A 6,391-nucleotide genomic window follows, 5' to 3' on the forward strand; every position below is an offset into this window, starting at 1 on the left:
GTACCAAATTTCTTCATTGATATATTCTGATAATTGCGGCAGTTATATCAACAGTCATACCGTAATCTCTAGCTTTACTCGTAGGAATTGGCATGTTTCGTGGAATCACAATATCAAATATTTTTCCCTTTGTATCTATACCAAATGATAAAGGAGTTACATCCGATAACACCACATTTTGAACACTTCTGTTACCCACACCGCTTAACTTTGCAGCCATAAAGGCTGCACCATACGCAACAGCTTCATCAGGATTCAGAGTTTTGCATAGCTGCTTACCATCAAAAAAGTCCTGCAACATTTGTTGGACTTTCGGTATCCTAGTTGACCCGCCAACCAGAATTATCTCATCTACACACGACTTCTTCATATTTGCATCGTTTAAACAACTCTCAACAGTATTGATACATTTATTAAAGAAACTATTATTCAGCTCTTCAAATTTCGCTCTAGTAAATCTCATAGAAAAATCAATCCCCTCATGTAAGCATTCCAAATCTATTGATGTTCGAGTAGTAGACGAAAGAATCCTTTTTGCTTTCTCACAAGCGAATCTCAACCACCCCAATGCTTTTTTGTTCCCAGTTAAATCCATTTTCGATTTCCGTTTAAATTCTTTAATACAATGTTCCACCATTAGGTTATCGAAATCCTCACCTCCTAGATGAGTATCACCTGCAACACCTTTCACCTCAAAAATATCACCTTTTTCAACGGTCATTACGGAAACATCAAAAGTACCACCACCCAAATCGAACACGAGCACATTTATCTTCCCGCAAATAGAAGACTTATTATTTAGACCATATGCAATTGCAGCTACTGTAGGCTCGTTGATCATTCGAACAATGTTTAATCCGGCAATCGTGCCTGCATCTTTTGTAGCCTGACGTTGTGAATCATTAAAATAAGCTGGGACAGTTATGACAGCATTTTTAACATTAGACCAAGATAAGTCTCAGCACATTCTTTCATCTTTGCAAGAATCATTGACGAGATTTCTTCAGCCGAAAATTCCTTCTTTTGACCTTTGTATGAGACAACAATTGTTGGTGTGTCGCCTAACCCTCCCGTAACCTTAAAAGGCCACAACTTTATGTCTTCCTGCACCTGGGGATCACTGAAACTCCTTCCAATCAACCTTTTTGCATCTGAAAAGGTAACAATTTATTAAAAAATTAGGCAACTTAACGATTTATATTTTCGTTATATGAAGTTTGAACACGAAACATCAAGTATATCACAACTAAATATCTTATGGAAGCTACACTTTTGCTGATACTTATCTTACTGTGTTACGGTGATCTTTAGCTCTAAATTAACAATTTTTAACATGGTTGTAAATGATCCTAACAAACACCCATTGGGAATTTTTTTTTTTTTAACCGATCCAATTTAGGATTATTAGAAAAAATTTGGAAGAAAAATTTAAGTTGACTCATTAAAATTCTAAAGTAACATAAAGGAACATGAACACAACTTAACCAATAAATTTAAAAATATATCAGTTCACTCATAAACGGAAGCAAGGTTTGAATCAAAGATCTTTATTTAAAATATTTACCAACTCTGCTCTTTTTTATTAAATTAAATAACTTATAATCTTGTTCATGTAATCATGTTTATTAATGAATAGTAACATAACAAAATTCCATGGTTTACAAGTTAATTTTGTTAATTATTTCAGGAAAGTTTCTGTTTATGTAACCTACAGTATGTTTTATGATTAATCAAATTAAATATCATATACATACATATAAGCTAAAATTTAATTAATTAAATAGATTTTGAGATGGAATAGTGATTACCAAATATGGTGTTAGCAGAGTTGATAAGAGATTGATTTTTGGCGCCATCACCAACCAAACGTTGAGAATCAGTGAAAGCAACACAAGACGGTGTCGTTCTGTTTCCTTGTTCATTAGGTATGATCTCAATGCGATCATCTTTCCATGCACCAACACATGAATATGTTGTTCCGAGATCAATCCCAATCGCCAAAACGTCGCCGTTTCCACTTCCTCCTGCCATTAATTACGTTCACTTTCGATAATTCGTACTGGTTGACTATTATACATTTATATATAGAGGTGGAATTTTATACTCCGTATACCATAAGGATTCTTCTCCGTATGATAAACGACTTAGATATATAATTATTCTTTCCTTCACTAAGATAACGGAGCATCTTTGTTATGGAGTAATAATTTTGGGACTTCCTTTTATTAGACTAGAGTTTATTAAACATGCCATAATATTACACCCGAGTATTGATACAACTTTATTATATTTATTTACTAGCTTAAGACCGCGTCTTTTCGTCAATAAAATTTTCAAATATAATAATTTGTGTATTAGCTCATTTAAAAATTCGATACAAATAATGTAATTGAACAAAATATGAGATATAAATTAAGTAAAATACTAACATTAAATTTAAGTAAAGTTCAACCGAGTAAAAGAATATAATTTGTAACACCAAGTTGAATATTCAGGTGTACTATTATTTTATAATAGTAGACTATGAATTTGTAGCTAAGTATGTCTATGACGACTTTTCCATAGGTTATTCAATGCAACAAAGCGTTTGAATTGGTAATTTAGTGTCAACACGTACTGAAGCAACTTGATTTTCTTTTCAGTATCCTTCACATGTCTGTTAAACTCTTTTGAAGCAGTTTATCAGCCTACGTAACCACCATAACAAAATTTAGTATTTGACTCTTTCATTGCAATCGATCATATTATCTAGTTAAACTTGACATGTGCCCTGAAAAGTTTGTCATAGCACACTCATCATCTTTATTGACAAAATCTTATCCGGATAATGAAGTAGATAAAAGAAATTGAAAATTTACCTTATACAGAATAATTTTTCAAAGACAATATGCTCTAAAGTCTTCACAAGGAAAATTTGGATAAAAGATGAGAGGTTCGATTATTACCCAAAAAATATGGATAACCTTGACAATGGTAGTCTAGGTTTAAATATGGATCATAAATTTCGCCCTTACCATTAATAAAAAGGATGTCCTACAACTACCTCACCATTGCGCAAATTTTACCAAATACAATCCCATCTCACCTCCAAAATGAAAGAAAAGCACAAAAGTCTTCACAAGGAAAAAAATGAGTCATTTTGACCCACTTAAATCAACTTTAAAAAATGTGTGGTATCATCGTTGATCCATGCATTAATATAATAGGTAAAATTCGTCAAATACTAAATACATTAAAAGTAAACGGGTCAAATGAGTCGAAGGATTCAAGAAGTATCGTTTATGATATATAACCTCTCTAATCATTTTATTCACAAAATTTGTACTGCTAAAGAGATAATTTATTCTTGGCAATCATATTTTCTACATACAAGCTAGTTAATGTTATATAATTAAAAGAAGGTTGTTACGGGTCAACTCCAGTTGACCCGTTCCAAAAATAACCCATTCAAACCTGAATTTGAGTTGACCTATTACATGACCCCGCCCATTTTTCACCCCAACCGGATCTACCACAGTAATATAAGTTTGTGACAACGTACCTCACAATAATCTCGGAGAAGTATCCACCACCAACACAACCAAGAAAGTTCCAAATACTAATCATTGAAACAAAAATACGTGGATTTTCATAACCGAGTGATTGACACATTTGACCAAGGTTATCGATTATGGTCAAATCCGTTCCAGAAATCAAGACCGAAGACCAAAACATGAGCAATAAATCGGCTTACTTGGTGGTTAGCAAATGAATTCTAACAACAAAAAATGTTAAATTATCAAGCTTATTTTCTCTATTTCTCATGTCTAACTTAATGTGTTTCTGTTGGTTATGTAAGGTTTGGTGGTGCTGTTTTTCCTATGCTTGAGGGCTCTTTTGCTCATGTGCTAAAGTTTAAGGGGGCTGTTTGATCATGTGCTAAAAGTTTAAGGGGGCTGCTGTTCGTTTGCCTTTTATGGAGGGGGACTTTCTGCATTTTCGAGACTTTATTTATATGGCTGTATGTGTAGGGTTACAAAATGACACACACATTCAGCAATTACAGTCGCCGGTCATCTTCACCTACTCAATCCCTAAAATCCAAATCTCTTTTATCAATTGTTTGAACCTGCTATTAGTATTGTTCTTTTACGATTGTAATCTTGGTTCTTAATTTTGGCACACATATTTGTTTCTGCTGGTACTCCGATTGTATGTTGATGTTTTCATGGTGACTGATTTTGATTCATAAGTTTGAGTTGCTGTTGCTTTATCCGTTCTTTTCATGGTATCAGAGCTTAGGCTCGTGATCTGCTACTGGTGAATCGACTGTTTGAAAGAAACCCTAATTTTAAAATTAGGGTTAGGGCTCGATTGGTTATTGATCCGATTTTCTGCACCAGTTTGTTGATTGGTTATTAATCGTGCTCTGCTGCTAATCGTCTTCCGCTGATCTGTGTTACTGTGATAGAGTATTATTGCTCTATAGGGGAGTACACTTCCTTTTCCTCTTTTTTTTTTTTATCTGTATCACCCCTTATTGACCGAATCCCAGTGCCCAACTCTTGATCTACGTTCTTGAAACGTGTGAATACCTGATCAAGCACTTGGTTGATTCGTGACCTCTCTTGCTTATTATCTGTTTTGTCTCTTTATCCTTACAGGTATTCTTGGTCTGTTATTTTGGGATTTTGTTTGTGTGTTATGTGTTAATTTTCTTATTGTGTGTGGTTCTGTTCTACTGTCTTTTTTTGTGTTTTGTTTGCTCTTGCTGCCCTCATGGGGGATACTGAAGCTTCTGCTGTTACTTTGATTACCAAACTGGACTTTGGGGATCCACTTTACCTTCACCCTAGTGACACCTCCACTACACCTTTAATCTCTTTAAAACTTAAAGGGACTGAAAACTATAAAATATGGAGTAGATCTGTGTTACTTGCTCTTGAAACTAAAAACAAAGTTGGCTTTATTGATGGCACTTGCATTAAAAATACCACTGATGAAGTTTTGTCTAAACAATGGGATAGGTGCAACTCTGTTGTCCTGTCCTGGTTACTTGGGTCAATAGCTGATGAACTTTACTCTGGTCTCATTTTTTCAAAGAATGCTTCAACTATCTGGACCGAACTAAAGGAAACATATGACAAGGTTGATGGGTCTGTTATTTTTAATGTTCACCATAAAATCAACTCTTTAAAACAAAATGGATCCTCTTTGTCTGAATATTATCATAGTTTGAATGCCTTGTGGAAACAATATGAAACCTTAGTTGTCATACCCACCTGTAACTGTGTTGCTGCAACTCACATTGCTGATCACAACAAGACCCTCAAACTTATGCAATTCCTCATGAGATTGGATGATTGCTATATGTCTGTTAGGAGTAACCTCCTTTTAAGAGACCCTCTTCCTGATGTCAAGACTGCTTATGCTGTGGTATCAAGGGAAGAATCCCACAGGGGTTTCTCCAACAAAGATATCACAACTAAACCCCAAACTTCTGCTTTCATTGCCCAAACCTCTAATAACAGATTTCAAAATAATAATGGTAATAATAATAGAGGTCCTAACACCAGTCTTAAGTGCAAAAAGTGTAGCAAGGTAGGTCATACAATTGAAAGATGTTATGAAATTATTGGATACCCACCTGGATACAAAAGAAATGGACCTAGTTCTGGCAGTTGGAGACCCACTGCCCCTAGACCTTCTGCCAATAACAGTGTTTCCAACCCTCCTGATGAGGGTAACTCTCCTGGCATACCCATGTCCTTCTCAAATGAACAAATGCTCAAGCTTCTCAGTCTTATCAATGATAAGCCTGCTGCCACATCCAGTCATGCTAATGCTTCAGGTATCCTATTCAATAATAGCAAAAAATTTAATTCCAACTTTGATAAATTTTTCAACTTTAATTGCTCTCAAAACAAAGTTATATATCCTAGTTGGATCATTGACTCTGGTGCAAACCAGCACATGACCATGTCTGAAAAACTTCTTTGTGATGTCATTGATGTGTCAAAACTTAATCTTTCTGTTGGTCACCCAAATGGAACTAAGGCCAAAATCAAGTGGGTTGGGAATTTAAAGTTGACAAATGATTTGACTCTGTTTGATGTTCTTGTGGTTCCTGAATACTGTGTCAGTCTCTTATCTGTGCACAAACTTTCAAAAGATAGCAATCTAATGGTTAGCTTTAATGACTCTAAATGTTATATTCAGGACTTGAAAAAGGGGACTATAAAGGGGACTGGTAGCCAACATGATGGCCTGTACTTGTTTGATTCTGTTCCTTATGTGAGTAATTGTTATGTGTCTTCTAAACTTTGGCATTCTAGACTTGGACACCCATCCAATCAGGTTCTAAATGTTTTAAAACAAAAATTAAACTTAAAAGATACTCTTGAAAATGAAC

The 6,391-nt window shown here is 34.8% G+C and overlaps 1 pseudogene; it reads right to left on the bottom strand.

Moving 5' to 3' along the window:
- The window catches only part of LOC139871104 (heat shock cognate 70 kDa protein-like), a 50,331-nt pseudogene extending 48,300 nt beyond the window's left edge, over positions 1–2,031 (bottom strand).
- Positions 2,032–6,391: the final 4,360 nt, after the last annotated feature.

The sequence above is a fragment of the Rutidosis leptorrhynchoides genome, chromosome 10, assembly GCF_046630445.1.
Source record: "Rutidosis leptorrhynchoides isolate AG116_Rl617_1_P2 chromosome 10, CSIRO_AGI_Rlap_v1, whole genome shotgun sequence".
NCBI classification, from domain to species: Eukaryota; Viridiplantae; Streptophyta; class Magnoliopsida; order Asterales; family Asteraceae; genus Rutidosis; species Rutidosis leptorrhynchoides.